This window comes from Nuphar pumila, chromosome 13, assembly GCF_984573655.1.
Source record: "Nuphar pumila chromosome 13, dmNupPumi1.hap1.1, whole genome shotgun sequence".
NCBI lineage: Eukaryota > Viridiplantae > Streptophyta > Magnoliopsida > Nymphaeales > Nymphaeaceae > Nuphar > Nuphar pumila.
The window spans coordinates 66,235,385-66,255,578 of record NC_143261.1 but is presented as its reverse complement, the minus strand read 5'-3'; the positions used below and the strand labels follow the sequence as shown (position 1 = coordinate 66,255,578).

Genomic DNA, 20,194 nt, shown 5'->3' with positions numbered 1-20,194 from the left:
AAGTTGGGTACAACCCGACCCGATCATGTGTCCTCCTCCCTCACCACGACCCTCACTCTCTGCTCTCCTAACCCCGACCCCACCTCTCTCCCTCAACTCCCTCTCTCTCTCTCCAAAATGCCCCTGAACCTGCACGACTGCACCTTCGGCGGTCCAGCCTTTCACTGATCGGTGGTGGCCTTCGACGCGCACCCCATACCCCTCGCAGTTCTCTCTCTCTCCGCCCGAGTAAGGCCTGAGGCTTTCTGTCTGCACCATGCATCCAGTTGTCCGCCATCCGGCGTCTTTCAGGGCAAGGTAACATGTCACGATTGATCTTCTTTCTTCTTCTTCTTGTGCCTTTTTAGGGTTTAGGGTTTTTTGTATTTTTTTGTTTAATTAGGTATTTAAGTGTTTCTTTCTTTTCAATCAACATTAAGCATTAACTCCATATGCTTTATTTAGTAAAAAACTTAAAATTTTAAGGGTTTTGTATTTTTTTTCAATTAGCATATATATCAATGTTGTTTGTTGTTTGTTACAGGATTTAGGTTTTTTATTTGCTTTTTTTTAATAGCATGAATATTTAATTAGATTTTAGGGGTTTTTGTGCCTTTTTTTCAAATAGCATTTAGGTCTTTGCTTTTGTTTTGTTTAATAAGATCAATATTTCAATAGGACTTTGTATTTTTTTTCAATCAACATTAGACATGATTCCACATGCTTGATTTTAGTTAAAAAATTTGGGATTTTTTTTTTCAATAGCTTCTACATGAATGATGCTTGTTAGGACTGAGTTTTTTTATTTAGTTTTTTAAATAACATCAATATTTAAGTAGGTTTTATGATTTTTTTGTATTTTTAATTAGCATTTAGGTTTTTATTTTGGTTTTTAAATGCAGACTATTTAATTATGTATTTCTATGTTTTTTAATCAACATTAAACATATTTTCACATGCTTGATTTTAGTTAGAATTTTAAGGTTTTTTTTTGTTAATTAGGCTATATATTAATGATGTTTGTTAGGATTTAAGAATCTGATTTGGTTTTTTGTAAATTGGCATAAATGTTTAGTCATGGTTTTAGGGTTTTTTCTATATTTTTTCTTCAATTACTATTAGGCATGAATACATGAATAATTAATAATTAATGCTTGATTTGGGTTAAATGTTAAGGGTTTTGGTTTTTTATCAATTAGCATAAATGTATAATTTATGATGTTTGAATAAATTAGGGTTTTGATTTTCTGGTTTTCAACTTGAATGTTGAATTATGCTTTTAGGTTTATTTGTTTTTCTTTTGCAATTATCATTAGCCATGAATCCATAAAGAATGAATACTTGTTTTTTTTAAAACATAGAACTTAAAATATTAAGTGTTTTTTTTTGTTATTTTATCATTTAGCATAGATTCCAGATGTATAATTTTATTAGGATTTAGGTTTTTGATTTGCATCATTTTATTGGACATGAATGATTAAATTAGGGCTTTAAGAACCTTTTGCCATTTTCTTTTTTCTTTTCAGTTAGCATTTTAATTAATAATAATAATCAATTCTTATTTATATTAAGATGAGGGGTTTGTTTGTGTTTTTAATCATGATTCTATTTTTTATTTTTATTATGAATTTTAAGATTTTTTTTATGTTTTTGCTGATTTGTTTATTTGATATATATATATTTTATTAAGTAGTTTGACCATTCAAATATATTTGCAATGTAAACATTGGATTGATATTTAATTTTTTTTTCGCAGTCCACCCTAGTCTAGATTCTTGGCTCCGTCCGTGAACCCAAATTGTCTCTAAGCATTGCTAGGGTAAGCAAACCTCGAGACCTTCCCTTATGAAGACCTCAGGCGCTTTGTTAAGCTCGACAATCGGGCTCGAATCAAGGAGAACAACTCCGTTAAGGCCAAACATTGAGTACCCATCTTCAGGTTTGCTCTCTTTCTTTCCTCTCGTCCATTTTCTTTGGTGGGTGTTGTGTATTTTTGCTTGTTTCTGATGATGGGTATGTGAGATTTTTGTTTTCTTCTACTTTCTCTTTACATGGGTTCTAGTGGTAAGTATTTTTGCCTGTTTCTGATGTTGGGCATGTGAGTTTTTTTTTTTTTTACTTTTTCTCTTTTATGGGTTTTAAATTTTTAATGGTGAGTAGTTTTTTATTGGAATCGGTTCATTTGTTTTGCCTGTTATCATGAGATGTTTTTACATATGTATAAGCTTCAATTGATAATGATCCTATATGAGTGACAATTTTAATGATGAAGAAATTTGATAGCCTTGTTTTTCATTCTTTTTGTGCTACTGAAATCCCTATGAAAATTACTTGTGAATTTATTGATTGATGTATCACTTGTTGCTTGTGAATCAAATGTGTTTGCTTGTTGTCAAATTGTGGAGGTTTGCATCAATTAGGAAACTGTCGTCGCTTGATCAGATGGCTTTTTGAATCCAAGTTGTCAGTTTATAAGTATTGTTGGTAGCTGGTAAATTAATTAGTGTAATTACAGAAGTTTTCTTGTTTTTGCTTTGCTGTTGTCCTTTTTGTTGGCAGAACTCATCAATGTTGCTGCATGTAACAAGTTTCCCACCTTGCCCCAGTCTGCTTTTGAAAATTCAATTGCTAGACTTTGTTTGGACGGTATTATATAGTAGTAGGGCTTCAGGAATCCTGTCTGCACGTATACAATTTTACCATCCTCAAAGCTTGTCTCATATGAATTGTGGCCAAGTGGTTCCACAGCAAAGCTTGATTCCTGCATTTTGGGCAGGCAACTTGTCCCTGGACTATAAGTGATTGCTTTTGCTTTTAGTTGAGTGCAGTTCTTCTGTTTCTTATGTCCTGTTTCATTAATTTCCATGTTGGTGTTGTGGAAGGGGATACCATTGTCACTCTTATGATCAGAGTGTACAAAGGATCTTTCTTATACATTGATAAGCTTACTTGCAAACTACATATTTGATTTTGGTAAATGATCCTGTGCATCTTGTAGTGTCATACTATGATTCTTCATGTTCAAAGTCATTCAATTGGAGCTGTTTAGACTTTAGGGTGTTTGTTATTTGTTACAAACTACCCTTTGGACGTTGCAGCAGAAGTATCTGACTGTCTTGTAATTTATTCCCAATTGCTTTTTCTTATGACAGATTTGTAATCCATAACTAGATGCAAAACATGAATCACAAATAGAAGACCAGAGTTACCGGAAACGCCAAAGAAAGTGAGGAGGCGCGTTTCAGAAGCGCGAAACGTCGCTTTTCTCAAACGCGTTGGGAAGCACAAAATTTTTTGGGAAGCGCACTTCCCATTTATGGGATACTCGCTCCCCCCCCCCTCTTTTTTTTTTATTCTCTTTTTTCGCTTTCCCCTCTCTTCTTATGTTGCTTCCGGTTCGCTTCCTATGCCGCTTATGAGACGATTCTTGATTCGCTTCTAAGTGTTAAAATGTAACATATACATATATAATAATAATATTATTATATATATTATTATTATTATATTGTATATAGTTTTTCATTTTTTATTCTTCTTTTTATTTTTTATGTAATATATATTATCTAGTTCATATAGAACTAGATATATGAGCTCTCCCTCTTGCTCTTGTATAAATAGGGGTGCAGCCCCTCTTGTAAACTCACTTCTTAAAATGCGTTTTAAGCATTTGTCTACATAAATAAAGGTGCATTATTTATTTGTGGTTTTCCATTTTTACGCTTTTATGAGTCTTGCTTAAAGTATCTTTCAGACACTTCCTTTTTGAGTGATCAGAGTGCATTTGTGGAAGACCACCATTTCATTACATGGTATCAGAGCAGCGGGATTATTAGATCTTGGAGAAAGTCTGCATCGGTTTTCGTGCCCCTTGTGCAAAAGGTGTGTTATCACCTTGTTCTTGCAAAGTGTTTTGTCACTTTGAGAGAAGTGTTTTATCACTTCATTGTTGGCTACAAAACGCATTATTTGAAGGGCTTCAACATCTTTGTATTGTATCTCTTTCCCTTCTCACATCTTTTTTGTTTCTTTTCTTCTATCTTTTTTTTTCCACCTCTTGTAAATGATGGATAACAATGATAAAGTTACCATCATCCCCATGAAATTAAGTGACACAAATTATGTAATGTGGGCTTCAATCATGAAGCATCACATATGGGGTAAAGGCTTATGGGGGGATCGTGGATGGTTCCGATTCGGAACTCAAACTATCCCTTACCAAGAAAGATGGAGATAAGGAGGTCTCATTATCAGAGGAGGAGAAAAGCAAGGCTTTAGCCTGCTATGAAAAAAAGTGGAAAGAGTGGAGAATGGGACATGCAAAAATAATGTCATGGATTATCAAGAGTGTTGATATTATAAAATGTTCTAGTCTTGCCAAGTTTGAACATGCCGATAGGGCATGGGAATACCTTAAAAATATGTATTCCCTTAAAGATATTGCACATGTGTGCAATCTCAAGAGAAGGTTAGGATGATGACCCAAGGCGACAAATCAATTCGAGAATATTACAATGGGCTATCCGAACTCTGGGAAGAATTATCTCTTTTGGAACCAAAATGGCACTGTGCCGAAGATATCGAGATTCGCCAAAAGCAACTCGATGCTGAACATTTCTATCAATTTATAACTAGGTTAAAGCCGGAATTTGAATCCACCAAATCGGCCCTTCTTCACCGAGGAAAAGTTCCCACTATTGTGGAAACTATTGAAGAATTAATAATGGAGAAAAATCGTTTCCGGAAAAATTCCTCTAAAGTTGATGATGATTCTGTCCTAGCAGTATCTAGGCCTGGGATTCATACTCGCACTTATAGGCCACCCCATTTTGGGAGGCAAAATGACGAGTTTGACAAAAGAAAAGTTATTTGTCATCATTGTCATGAACGGGACACTATAGGCATCAATGTCCAAAGTTAAAGAAGAGAGATGAAAAGAATGTTGCATTAGTAGAAGCTGAGCCAAAAGATCAAGATGCACTCGTTTCTATAGCTCAACTAATAGAGATCCTTCGGCCTCTTCTCTAAGGGATATCCTCTTCCGTTGAAGCCTCAACTGGAGCAACAGTCACATCTGTATTCGGTCCAGGTAACTTCCTTGGCTTTTAGATTCTAGTGCCTCATTTCGTATGACCCCAAATTTCAAATGTTTATCCGAATGTCTTACAAATAACTCAAATATTTCAAAGGTCTTTACAGCAGATGAAACATCTCTCGAAATAAAAGGAGTTGGATGTTTTGAAAAACCTAAAACTTTTTGTATTTCAAAAGTTCGATATATCCCAAAACTAAATTTAAACCTTTTGTCTGTTTCTCAAATTTCTGACTATGGATGTAATATATCCTTCTCTTCTAATGGTTGTTGGATACAGGATCGCCAGTCAGGGAAGCTGATTGGGGAAGGCCATAGAGAATGAGGGTTATATTACATAAACTTTTTGGAACTACCAAAGAATGTATTTTGTTTAAATGTTCAGAAATTGGAAACAAATTTATGGCACAAAAGACTTGGCCATCCTCATATGTCTAAAATCCAATACTTTCCAAGTTTGGGAAAATTTTGTAAATCTGAAATTTTTGCTTGTAAAGACTGCATTCTTGGTAAAATGAAAAAATTATTGTTTTCTAGTAGAACCTTTGTTTCTACAAAACCTCTTGAGTTAATACATTTGGATGTTTGGGACCCACACCGGTTATTTCTAAAGGTGATTATGCATATTATATCATCTTTTTTATGACTTTTCTAGACATACCTGGATTTATTTTCTTAAACATAAATCTAAAGTTTTTGTTCACTTTCAAATATTTCATAAAATGGTTATAAACAAATTTCGAAACAATATTTCTATTTTTCACATCGATTCATTTGGAGAATTTAAAAACTATCTTAATTCATATGAAATTATTCATCAACGATCTTGCCCAAACACCCCTCAACAAAATGGTCTTGCAGAACACAAACATCGCCACATTATGGAGACCACTCGGACCTTGCTAATAGCAAGTCAAGTACCAAAAGGGTTTTGGGCTGAAGCAACTCTAACTGCCACTTATCTCATCAATATAATGCCATCTTCTTCTTTAGAAAATATATCTCAAATTGAAAAACTTTATGATTTAGCTCTGGACTACTCCAGATTAATAGTGTTTGGTTGCAAATGTTTTGTATTTACAAAAAAAAATGATAAATTCTCCCCTCGTGCAATCCCATGTGCCTTTTTAGGATATGCTGAAAATCAAAATGGGTACAGATGCTATGATCTTCAAAATGATAAATTATGTGTCAAGAAATGTGACTTTTCTTGAAAATGAAAATTTCTTTAAAAGTGAAAAATCCAAAGATTTTACTGAATATTCCTTTTTCATTGATTTAACTTCAAAATCCAATGAAGAGGATTTTGAATGTAACTTTGACAATGATCAAAGTCCTACTATCTCTGAAAATGATAGTGAAGACCAAACCAATAGGGATGTTGGTTTACAGTATTCAAGACGAAGAATTGATGAGCAACGCCCTCCATGTGCATTGGAAAGATTTTTTGAAGTTCCTCCTCGCAGGACTTCTAGAATTTCTAGACCTCCAAGAAAATTTATCTCTTATGAATCTTTTTCACCGTCATATAGGGCAGCCCTTGCATTAATTCAATCTTATGTTGAACCTTTTTCATACTTTGAAGCCAAAAATCATGTAGAATGGATTGAAGCTATGAAAACAGAATTAAATGCATTAGAGAAGGCCAACACTTGGTCCATCTAAGACTTGCCTCTTGGAAAGAAACCTACAAGCTGGAGACGGGTCTATAAAGTCAAAACCAAAAGTGATGGAACCCTAGAAATATATAAGGCACGACTCGTGGCCAAAGGTTATGCTCAAGAGTATGGCATTGACTCCGAAGAAACCTTTGCTCCTGTGGCCTGAATGACCACTGTTCGAACTTTAATTGCTTTAGCTTCTATAAAAAAATGACCTATATTTCAAATAGACATCAAAAATGCTTTTTTAAATGAGTCTTATTGAAGAAGTATACATGGAAGCTCCGCCTGATATCAGTCTTCCTAAGGGTAGAATTCTTCATCTTGAGAAGGCTCTTTATGGCCTTAAACGGGCACCAAAAGCCTGGTATGACAAATTTAGTCATGTTATGACTGATATTGGATTTCGTTATTGTTTGACTAACACTGCCTTGTTTATTAAGCAATATGATGCAGATATCATCATTCTTCTTCTTTATGTGGATGATATGATCATCACTGGAGGTGACAAACAAGGAGTTGTCAATATCAAAACTCTTCTTAAAACTCATTTTAAAATGTCTGACCTAGGACTATTACGATATTTTCTAGGAATAGAAGTTGTTTATTCCTAAATTTGATATCTCAATCTAAATTTGCTTTTGATATTGTTTGCAGGTCTGGCATTACAGATAATAAGAAAGTAGACACTCCAGAAGTAGTAAATGTTAAAATAAAAATTGATGATGGAGAACGGCTTGAGGATCCCACTCCGTTTAGACAACTTATTGGAGCATTTTCTACCTTTCCATTACTCGACCAGACATTGCCCATGTTGTACACACAGCTAGCTAGTTTCAGCATGCTCCCACCTCTGTTCACATGGGAGCAGTTTTACGTATTATTAGATATTTAAAGAGTTCTCTCTCACGCGGACTCTTCTTGTCTACATCGTCACCTTTAGATTTAATTGCTTATACTGATGCTGACTAGGGAGGTGATCCTAATAATAGGCACTCAACCACTGATTTTTGTGTGTTTTTAGGTGAATCTCTAATCTCGTGGAGGTGCAAGAAGCAGCAGAAGGTTTTCCTTTCCTCCACTGAAGTTGAATATAGAGCCATGACAACCACCATAATGGAAGATGTTTGGCTCAGGCGACTGCTCGCTGATATGGAAGCTGAAGCAACACAAGCCTCACGAATGTGTTGTGACAACAAGAGTGCAATCTCCATCGCAAGCAACCGGACTTTCTATGAACGCACCAAATACATTGTGATGGATTGTCACTATGTCAGAGAGGAGTAATTGCATGTCACCATTGATTTGCCATATGTTACATCAGAATACCAATTAGCAGATTTCTTCACCAAACCTCTCGCAGCTCCCATATTCCACTTCCTTTTAGACAAACTTTTGCTCATTGTATTGTAAGTTTGAGGGGGAGTGTTAAAATGTAACATATACATATATAATAATAATAATAATAATATATTATTATTATTATATTGTACATATTTTTCCATTTTTTTATTCTTCTTTTTATTTTTTATGTAATATATATTATTTAGTTTATATAGAACTAGATAATGTATTTTGGTCAAGTTCCGGTTGGAACTTGACCAAAACATCTAGTCGTTGGAACTAGTCCAACGGCTAGATTTCTAGCCGTTGGACTAGTCCAACAACTAGAAGGGAGAGCTCCTTATGAGCTCTCCCTCTTGCTCTTGTATAAATAGGGGTGAAGCCCCTCTTGTAAACTCACTTCTTAAAATGCTTTTTAAGCATTTGTCTACATAAATAAAGGTGCATTATTTATTTGTGATTTTCCATTTTTACCCTTTTATGGATCTTGCTTAAAGTATCTTTCAGACACTTCCTTTTTGAGTGATTCGAGTGCATTTGTGGAAGACCACCATTTCATTACACTAAGTCGTCCCACGCTTCCTGCTTCTTAACATTTTGAAAGTGCCTCGCTTCTCGTATTGCTTCCCGCTCCCACTTCCTCGACTGACAACTCTGTAGAAGACTAACTCCCTTTGCTTTAAGCGAGACCTTCCCTAAACCAAAGACTAAGAACATTTCAAGGTGAAGTTAGCACAAGGGTAAAATTCAGCATACAATAGTGCTAGATAAAATGGGTTAGGACTCCGAGCCTCTCACATTTCCCAACTATTTCCTAGATTTTGAGGCTAAGATCCTTGTGGTTCTGAGGGAGAATTTGTTCCCACTCTTTGACAAGAACCTTTGTATGTAGTCAAATACATATGGCAAGAGGAGGTAATCCCCTCTAATCAGATGACCTCCATTTGTTGACTGTAACTAGCTGTCCTATAAACTATGGATGATTTGGTTGAGATGTATTGTTAAGAACCTTTATCATATTCAAAGTTGTTATTTGAACCCTCTATTTTTTTTCTTTATGCAAGGTAGGGTAAGGCAGTCCTGAACCAACCTTGTCATTGATTGCTAAAGATTTTGGAGCCCCATTGGAGGTCAAATGTCTAAAGCCATCTTCACTTTACCAATAGCTTTACGTGTCTAGGGCCACTGCGATTAGGACCTCTGCCATCTAAAATTCACAGCCCCAAAGTCATCAAGTAAGCTTGTCCAAATTACCTTATCAGTAACTTTTCAGGAACAATCTCAAAATATCAACTGAAATTGCAACTCAATCACCTTAATGGGATATATAATATTTAGGGGTAACATTTCTGCTCGTTAGTGGGAAATTGGTCAATGTTATCAGTATTGTATGATACAATACGTTATAGCGTATTATTGGTCGGGGAACTGATATGACATAAGGGCCATATCGTATTCGGTATGATTATCGTACTGATACCATATGACTCGTACAATACATGGGTATATCGTACGATAGACCTCGTATCGTACAAGTCAACCATTTTTTTTCCTTTTCCAGTGCCAAAATAGTGGCGACTGACCACTTATGGGGGCAATTTTTTAGCCCTCAACGGTCATTTTTGTATGTTCTCCCCAAAACCTCTTTTCTAAATTTACTCACCTTATTTTGAGTTCAAACCCACCCCTAAAAATTGGGGCCTTGCTAGATCTGAATCCTAGAAGTGTGATTTGCCCTAAATCTCATCCATTTTCGTCCTACTCAACCTTTTTTGTCTTATAACACTCAAAATTTTATCCTAAAACCCCTCGTTTACTCTAAATCCTCTCATTTTTATCCTACACACTCATTTTTTGGCTTCTAACCCTAAAAATCAAGTCATGGTGGTGTGATTTACTCTAAATTTGCTCATTTTTATCATACACATATTTTTATATCTTCTAACCCGAACCTTACAGGATTTGATTCAACGTATTTAGAGCATGGTTGCATTAAGAGACCCGATATGGGATCATTGTACATCGGTTTATGAAGAAAATAAGATGTTGAACGGTGCAATTATTGTAAGAGGCAGATTCATGGAGGTATTTCTAGGATAAAGCATCATTTAGCCGGCACAAGGCATAATACAACTACATGTACTTCTAAGATTCTTCTAGATGTTGTGAAATGGCAAATGCATGAGCTATTAAAGGAATCTCAGAGGAAGAGGCAGAAAAAACAGCAAGAGGCAGCCAAAATTGGGGCTACGATATGTCCTAGCTCTGGAGAGACCCAGAAGTGCCATCTGAGGCATATGGAGAAGCAACTAACAGTGTAACCGACCCGGCCCCTCTGAGGAAGAGCTGGAGATTTTATAGCAGCAAAAGGGCAAGGGAGTGGAGGTGGGGATAGGCAACACTGGTACTGGACATGCACCAATTTGTGGTGGTAGTAGTAGGGGAAGAGAGAACGAGATTTATGAGTCTAGGACGTGAGATTGGTACCTATTTCCTACCTAGGACAACTTTTGTAGTCCAACCAGATATAAGTTATGCCATGACCTCCAAGCAAATGATTGAGCTGACAAGTATAGCAGTTGGGCATTTTTCCTGAGACTTGCACACCCTTCAACGTTGCAAACTCATATCAATTTCAAGCTACGGTTGATGCAGTAGGCAGTTTGAGATTTTCCTAGTTGACAAGCATATGATGTTCCTACTTGCCGTAGAGTAATACTGTACATTCACATGTAAAAATTATTGCCTTTAATTTATTCATAATGATAGCACTGCCTTGATCCTTGTGTTCACAAAACCTTTTTCATCCAGTTAAATATGTTTTCATGGATTTGAAAAAGCTCTGATTAAAATTTTGATGCAAAAACTTCATTTGGAGTGTGTTCCCAAGTGGAGCTATCTTCACCTCCTTTAAACCTAGTTTCTGTAACCAATATAGCATCCTGTTGAATGTCGTGATAAAGGTGTTGGTAAGTTTATGTCCTTACACCTTTGAAATCCAATGTGCACTCTAAGGTGATTTATGTTAATTATGGACATGTCTTACAGACTAAGATTCTCAACACAAAGATTCACTCAGAAGCCTAGCTGTCATCACTTACTGTGATCCACTTTGGCAATCTATAAGGGAGTTGCATACACCTGACCAAACCTTCCAGTTCTAATATCCACTAATTTTGTCAACAGTGAGCCAGTGGATTATGTATGTTGGAGAAAAAAGATACTGCGAGTTCGAAGACGATATGGCCCATGCTATATACATTTTGGCTTAATCAAGATTGGATATTGGCCTCAGCTTTGTCATTTTGAGGCACTAATGGAAGCAAATTCTCCCTTTCTCTTTAACCATTTTTTATAGCACTGCCAATCAATAAGTGGCGGTATAGTGATTAGTTGGTTTTTAATTTGTCTCTCGTCATGTTATAACTGCTGCATCTCACTGCTGGAATGATAAGGAGCAAAGGTGGTTCATGTTTGTTAGGCTTGAGAAATTGTCCCTGTCCCACTAGTTCTGTAGCACTATTGATTTTCTCATGTCAACCAGATAATGTTGCCAAGAAATAATGATTTGTTTTCTAAAATATGAGAACCTTTCGGGCTTTAATAGTTAAAATGAGGACATTTTAAAGTTTAACAACCTATGTCACAAGGACACGGCTAGGACACAAGACACTATTTTTGTGCAATTTTCTATTATGAAGGGGACACGACACAGGGGCATGTTGAAGTGTCCCTGTGACATAGCTAACAACAGGAAATCACCTTTTTCATATTACTGATTTATGAGATAGTGGAAAACCCGTCTTTATGTGTGCTCGTGTATGCATGTGCACATGTGCAAGTAGATGTATGTTTGCTGATATCTTGGTTAAATGATTACTTTTCTGAGGCATCACGAGGGCTATATTTCTCTATGTATGTGCTGAATTAGCAGGATAAACATAGGATAATCTGCATAAAAGGCTAAAAAAAAAGGGTCTAGGCTCCTCCCCTTTCACTTCATAGCTGTGCTAACGGCTACAAGCCCTCCGCACTATGCATCGAACCAGCTCTTGTGTGGTTCCACTGAAAATTCTCATTTCTTGCTGCAGAACAGTGTGCTTAGGGGCCTAGCAAGAAACTGCTATTAGAGGAGGTTGAGATCTTCTTTCGCTTAGACTATTGATTCCAGTGAAGGCGAGTGTAGACTAGAATTTACATGAGGACAATAGCTATACAGTGCATGACTGATAATTGCAAAATCTTGTGCTGTACAAACTTCAATGAGATGACAAATTATGAATGCAGAGTGGATAGGATCTTGTGTTACATATCTTCTCTTGTTGGATTAAGCATTCCCTAGTTGTTCTAGCTGCTGCTCTGCTCTTATTATTATTTTCCATCCTTTTGCCCTGTATGGTTTTGATATAATACTGCATGCATCTGTTTCGTGTCAAGCCTGTTTGGTTTTGACCTGGTATGATGGTCATGATATGATTATTGTATTCACCTTGATGCATGAACTCTGTGCCTGTTGAACAATATATCTGCTACTGTGCGATACAATCTTTTATAGCACTGGTGAGCTTTTTGTTTTCACCATTTGGTTTCTTTGTCAGCTTTAGTGGTCCGTGCAGTTTGTCAGTATATATTAGTTTCTCTTGCATAGTTTACATTTTCTCACTGCAACAAAATCTGTAGGGCCAGTTTGTTTCACAGTAAAACAACCCTTTTCATTTGGAACTGAGTTGTTTTCACATGGTGATGAAGCAAACACTGTTATGTGAAAATGGACCAGCCTACTTGTCTTGCTATATGGACTCTCGTCCTCCTGCAGGAAGCAAATTTTCATATGAAAACCCTTCCCCAGCCCCCTTTCCCCCAAGGAAATGTTTTCCCACAAAAAAAATGTGGGGCTCATGCGGGCATGGTTGTTTCGAGAGGAGTGCTTTCATATGAAAGACACTTCCCTCCCTACCCTGTGAAATGAACCGGACAGGCCCTTAAAGAAATGCAGGCTGATCCTTTCATCATCATACCTTTTTGTTTTCAGTGCAGACTAAGGAGTATGACAACGGCGAAGATCGATATTCAGTAGTTGAGCTTGATGGCATTTTTTGATTTCAGGATGTCCAGGAGGCTGCATGATTTGTTGCAAGAAAATCTCTTGAAAAAATTCTTAGTTTATGCTAGTTTACTGTAATTAAATTACAGGGAGGGAATCCATTTCATCTCTTCACGAGCACTTTGAAACTGTTTGTAGCTTCATGTAAATGAAGAGATTGTGATCAGCATAAATGAAACTATTGGTGTTTAATATGCATGAGTAATATCCTGAAATATCTTAGAATTGAAAAATCGACTATTGCAGGTGTAATGAAAAAGGGCGGAAGCACCAATAAAGCAAACCACTCTTGAAGAGTGATCTCAAGAGCCAAGAACACAAACACTAAAAGTGTATACAAAAACCCACTAAAGGTTAAAATGACTAAAAGTCATAAGTTGGATATTATAGAAGAAAGAAAGAAGAGGGTAAATAACCCTTGCAAATACCAGAGAAAGCCTCCTCTATTTATAGAGGAGGAAACCAAAGTGGAGGGACCACAAGGGGGGGCTCCCATCTAGTCGTTGGGAGCCCAAACGGTCATAAATATGACCGTTGGGGCCCCAACGACAAGATGAGTGGGGCCCCTTGTAGTCTTACAAAATGCAAAACAAAAAAGAAAAAAAAGAAAAACAAAAAGTAAAAAAAGAGAGAAAAGGAAAGGGGGAAGGATTACATGGGGATTTACCAAAATACCCCTATCGGGTATTTTGAGAATAAGAAAACAAAAAAAGAAAATATGTATATATATACATATATGTATATATATATATTTATATATACATAATTTAACATGCCCCCTCAAACTTTACGGGGAGAAGACCGAAAGTTTGCTAAGAAGAAACATAAATCGTAGAGTTGGGAGTGCTTTGGTGAAGAAGTCAGCCAGTTGATATTCTGAAGTAACGTATGGTAATGTGATAGTTCCTCTGAGATATTCGTCTCGAACATAATGGCAATCCGTTTCGATATGCTTTGTCTGCTCGTGAAAAGTATGATTGCTTGCAATGTAGATCGCACTTTTGTTATCACAGTAGAGCTTGGTGGGAGAGGAAATGAGGACGCCCATGTCACCAAGGAGACTTCTAAGCCATACGATTTTCATAGTTGTCATTGCCATGACCCGATATTCAGCTTCAGTGGATGATAGTGAGACCTTTTGCTGTTTTTTGCATCTCCACGAAATGAGAGATTCACCTAAAAAAATGCAAAGACTAGTAATTGAGATACGATCATTGGGATTTCCTCCCTAGTCAGCATCAGTAAAAGTAGTTAATTCAAGAGATGAGGAAGAGGATAAGAAGAGCCCTTTGGAGATGGTATTTTTTATGTATCACACAATTCGCATCACGACCGCCATATGAACTGAAGTAGGTGCATGCTGAAATTGGCTTGTAACATGAACCGCATGAGCTATATCTGGACGGGTGATGGATAAATAAGTGAAAGATCCAATTAATTGACGATAGGGGGTTGGATCCTCAAGTAGAACACTATCCTCAAGTCTCAGTTTTGCATTAATAACTTCGGGAGTCTCAACTTTCTTTTCATCAGATATTCCTGACTTGGTACAAATGCCTGCTGCTAATTTCATTTGAGATAGAATGTATCCTCAGGAGGAGTAAGCCACTTCAATTCTTAAAAAATATCTCAAGAATCCAAGGTCAAACATATCAAAAGTTTCCTTTAACATAAACTTCACATCATTTACGCCCTTTTTGTCACTCCCAGTGATGATCATATCATCAACATACAAAGTAGAATAACAATGAAATAACCTGTTTTCTTAACAAAAAGAGCTCTGGCAGTCTAACAAGAAGTAAATCCCGAATTGATTAATACATTATTAAACTTGTCATACCAAGCTTTAGGAGCTTGCTTAAGTCCATATAAGGCCTTTTTTAATTTCAAAATTTTACCATTTAAATTCATACCCGGAGGTGGTTTCATATAAACGTCTTCACTTAAACTTCTATTTAAAAAGGCATTTTTAACATCAAGTTGAAAAATTGGCCATTTTTTAAATAGAGGCTATTGCAATAAGAGCTCGAACACTAGTCATTCGAGCAACTGAGGCAAAAGTTTCATCATAATCCACCCCATATTCTTGGGCATACCTTTTAGCTACTAACCTAGTCTTATATCTTTATAAAGAGCCATCACTATTAGTTTTTACTTTAAAAACCCATCTACATCCAATGGGTTTCTTGCCATTGGGTGGATCAATGATTTCCCAAGTTTGTGCCATTTTAAGTGCATTAAGTTCTAGTTTCATTGCTTCATTCCAATGAGCATATTATTTAACATCATTATAATGAGACGGTTCATGAAATGAGTGAAGAGCTAGCAGACATGCTCGAAAATTTGGAGAAAAAAAATCATAAGATACAAATCTATTTGGTATTTTAGAAATACGATTTGATCTTCTTTGAGAGGATTCTTCAATCGACTCATTTTGAGAGAATTTTTCAAGGGCACAACGAGGATTACTTTCATTCCTTCTAGAGTATACTTGTGTTTGCCTTGGTATATTTTCTTCTAAATTTTGGTCATCATTTGGAGGTTCAAAATGATTCTCTACGAGAGTTTCACTAGATTTGACATGATCATCTATGACCTTTTCTTGAGGTAACAAGTCAAATAAAAAAGAGTAATCAATATTTTCATTTGGTTTATGCGAAAAATCATTTTCTTCTTTTAAAAATGTGACATCTTTTGAGATATAAAGTTTGTTTTTTAATATGTCAAAACATCGATAGCCTTTTTGTTTTTCACCGTATCCTAAGAAAATACATTCAATTGCCCTTGAAGAAAGTTTATCATTTTTGTGAGTTAGAACAAAGCATTTACATCCGAAAATTCTTAGTCTTTTATAATCGAGAGACATATTGTAAAGTTTTTCAAATGGAGAAAGATTTTTCAAAGAAAATGAAGGGGTTCTATTGATAAGATATGTTGAGGTTAGAACCGCTTCGGGATAAAAGGATTTTGGAATATTTTTTGAAATTAATAAAGTTCTTGTAGTTTCTATTATTGTCTATGCTTTCTTTCTGCAAGACCATTTTGTTGCGGAGTGTTTGGACAAGAACGTTTATGGCAAATACCATTTTCTTTCAAATAGATTTGAAATTCATTGGACATATATTCGCCTCCCGAATTGGATCTAAGAATGGATAGATTTCCTAAAAATTGTTGTTTAACCATTTTATGGAATTCTTCAAAGAAGGAGAAAACTTCGGATTTGCGACTTAAGAAGTAAATCAATGTAAATCGAGTGAAGTCATCAATAAAGACCACATCGTACGAAAATCCTCATTTGGATAAAATAGGGGAAGGTTCTCATACATCGGAATGAACAAGTTCAAAAGGCCGAGTGGTGACATAATTTCTTTGAGGAAATGGAATAGCTTTAGATTTTCCAAAAATGCAATCTTTACAAGTCATGTGTTTGTCTTTACAAGTATTGTTCAAAAAAGGAAAAAGAGGCATCTTTACAAAACTTGGATGACCAAGTCTCTCATGCCAAATTTCAATACTTTTGTCCTTTATAAGATTGCAAAATGACTTTGATGGAAGAGTCATAAAGTCCATAAAATAAAGATCTCCCCTTCTATGGCCTTGCCCAATCAACTTCCCTGACTGGAGATCCTGCACGATGCAATCTTTAGGTGAGAAAGAGACTTGGCATCCATGATCAGTGATTTGGGAAACAGAAAAAAGATTTAGATTAATTTTTGGAACGACTCTTACTTTAGGAACGAAGAAGTTTTGAGAAGTTTTAAAATCAAGTGTTCCAATACTTTCAATTTTTAAAGATGTCTCATCGGCCGTTGAAACATAAGAAGATATGGGTTCGGAAGAAACATTAGAATGAGAGTTCTTATGAGATGTCATATGAAAAGAAGCACCGGAATCTAGTATCCACATACCTGGAGGTGATGAAGAATAGGCGATGGCGGCTCCTGATGTTGAAGATGAAAAAGTCTTGAGAAGATGTTGGAGAACTTCAGAGATATGATTAAGAATTTCTTTGATATCTCCTTCTTTGACACTTTCTTCTTCCTTCTTTGGAGAATTTTCTCCAACCGCGGTCACTTTTCCCTTAAGCTTTGGGCAAACCGGCTTGATATGTCCCGGTTCATTACAATAGTGACAAAGCACTCCCTTTCTATATCCATTATTTTTGTTAAAGTATGGAGCTCTATCTGCTTTTACATTTGATTCGGGCCTAGTAACGACCAAAACTTCATCATTCTTAATACTTATGCCAAGACGAGTTTCTTCTTGGCATATTTCGGCAAGGGCGTCTTCAATGGGTAAGGCTTTACTTCTATGGAGAAGGGATGCCTTAACTTGTTCAAATTCCGGCCGAAGACCATGGAGGAATTAGAAAAAATGCTCATTTTCAATTTGTTCTCTTCTCAACTCAATATCTTCTGGAGCCACCCATTTGGGCTCAAGAAGAACAAGCTCATCCCAAAGAGGGGTTAAAGAACTAAAGTAATCACGGACACTCATATCTGCTTGTCTAGTAGAACGAATTTTTTCTTGACAAAAAAATTGTCTAGCTAGATCCTTTTGGGTATATATACCCTTAAAAAAGAACCATGCTTCATTGGCTCTTCTAAATTTAGCAATGATGGCACAATTTTTGAGGTCCACATTGCTCATAAACCATACCAAAATTTTGGCATGGTTACTTTCACAATCCTTAACTTTGGATTGATGGTCATTGATAGCTTTGATGCGCTCATCGCCATCTAAAGCTTTTTCAATCCCACTTCAATTTTAGTGAGAACAAGAGAGGGTTCGGGAGTAGTTCACATAACAAAACCCCAAAGTTTTTTACCTCTTAGATGATTTTCCATAGCGGAGGCCCACATAAGGTAATTGGATCCATTGAGCTTAAAAGAGAGCTCTACTTTAGATTCGCGTTCCATAAGTACCAAATAGTCTTCCTTTCTTCAAAAGCTTGAGAGGCACACGTCCCAAGATACCAAAAAGAAGAGAAGCCTGATCACCAACCTTGCTCTGTTACCATGTAATGAAAAAGGGCGGAAGCACCAATAAAGCAAACCACTCTTGAAGAGTGATCTCAAGAGCCAAGAACACAAACACTAAAAGTGTATACAAAAACCCACTAAAGGGAAAAATGACTTAAAGTCATAAGTTGGATATTATAGAAGAAAGAAAGAAGAGGGTGAAAAACCCTTGCAAATACAAGAGAAAGCCTCCTCTATTTATAGAGGAGGAAACCAAAGTGGAGGGACCACAAGGGGGCTCCCATCTAGTCGTTGGAAGCCCCAACGGTTATAAATATGACCGTTGGGGCCCCAACGACAAGATGAGTGGGGCCCCTTGTAGTCTTACAAAATGCAAAACAAAAAAGAAAAAAAAGAAAAAGAAAAAGTAAAAAAGGAGAGAAAAGGAAAGGGGGAAGGATTACATAGGGATTTACCAAAATACCCCTATCCGGTATTTGGAGAATAAGAAATAAAAAAAGGAAATATGTATATATATATACATATATGTATATATATATATATATACATAATTTAACAGCAGGTAATTATTTTATGGGGTAAATATTTGGTTCTAATGAAGGTACAAACAATCGAGTATAAAACATCTTTACTTTTTTTTGTGTGTGGATCGAACCCTATAAATGTGATCTACGTGGTTTGTTTAGTAGGTAATGGGTTTTGAATCATGTGATTGTAACGTATAAGTAGGTTTTTAAGGGCTTCAAAGATCAACAGTTCTCAATGTACCAAAACTTCGACACATAAATTCATGCTTTTACATAAGAAAAACATGATCCATGGCCTGATCATTGGCAAACGGACCATGTGAAAACATCTATGGTGTTAGAATGAGTCGATATGACTTGCACCTATCTTTTTCAGCTTAGTAGTTGCATACCTTCATTAGTACCAAATATTTACCCTTATTTTGTGGTGTAATTCCATTTCGATGCATGCATTATAATGTACAATATTGAGTGATACTTTTTTTTCCCTTTTCCTAGTTTAATGGCAAGCTCCGTAACTTTCTTGTCATGTTATCAACAACCACATGTACAACTTCTTTGTGAGATTGGGAATATTTGGATTACTTATAGAATTTCTTTTGAATGCTGATAAGTAGAGAAAGCCTCTCACCACTTATCTCTGCTTAGGCTACCTAACTTTCTTGTCATGTTATCAACAAGTACAATCTCTTTGTAAGATGGGAATATTTGGATTGTACAGATAATTTCTTTTAAATGCTAATATGTAGAGAAAGTCTTGCACCACTTTTCCCTGATTGGTTTCCCCTTCAAATAAGAGCTCTACATGCGGACATACTGCACAGTAACAGACTCTCTCTCTCTCTCTCTCTCTCTCTCTCTCTCTCTCTCTCTCTCTCTCTCTCTCTCTCTCTCTCTCTCTCTCTCGTGGCTTTTTAACTAAGGTTGCTGTTTTTTTATATATTTAACAAGGGGAAACCCCAGCTCAGGTGGTGCGGCTTGATAGGGAATGACTTCCTGCTGTATGGCTCACCCCCAAGAGGTTATGACCCTATATCATAAATCTTATCAAAGCAGAAGCAGGGGCGCTGGGTTACAAAAAATACATACTTCATTACTTCAAGTAGAGTGACACTCTCACCAACGGGGCCTCCACCGTGGTTGGTAGTTGCTTTCAATGCGTGTCTCCTTGTGGTGGGACATTGCAGGTTCAAACCCCAGTGGTACGATTAATAACTGGTGGGGGGATCTGCCTAACCCCAGCTTGGCTTTCAAAAAAAAAACTCTCTCAATATGTGTTTGTATTAGCGTCGTTAAAAATTTGTTTGCCCTTCTTCGTAGAGTTTTCCAAAAACAAAAATCTGTTGCATGTCCTATTGTAATTTTTGCCAACAGCCACAAAAGCGTCTACCAAGCTGTTCCTCAGATCCTCTCTCTTAATAATTGTTATAAATAAATAAAAAATTTGAAAAGAATGGTGAAACGCCCTCTCTCTCTGTCTCTCATGTTTTTAATTGCCAAGTTTGCAT

General features: G+C 36.3%; 1 long non-coding RNA gene across 1 annotated transcript; it reads left to right on the top strand.

Annotated features, from left to right (window-relative positions):
• Positions 1 to 173: 173 nt before the first annotated feature.
• On the top strand, positions 174 to 13,371 carry LOC149818552 (uncharacterized). Its single transcript, XR_016427259.1, has 3 exons — positions 174 to 297; positions 1,736 to 1,918; positions 13,106 to 13,371. It is a non-coding gene; the product is annotated as an uncharacterized LOC149818552 (long non-coding RNA).
• Positions 13,372 to 20,194: the final 6,823 nt, after the last annotated feature.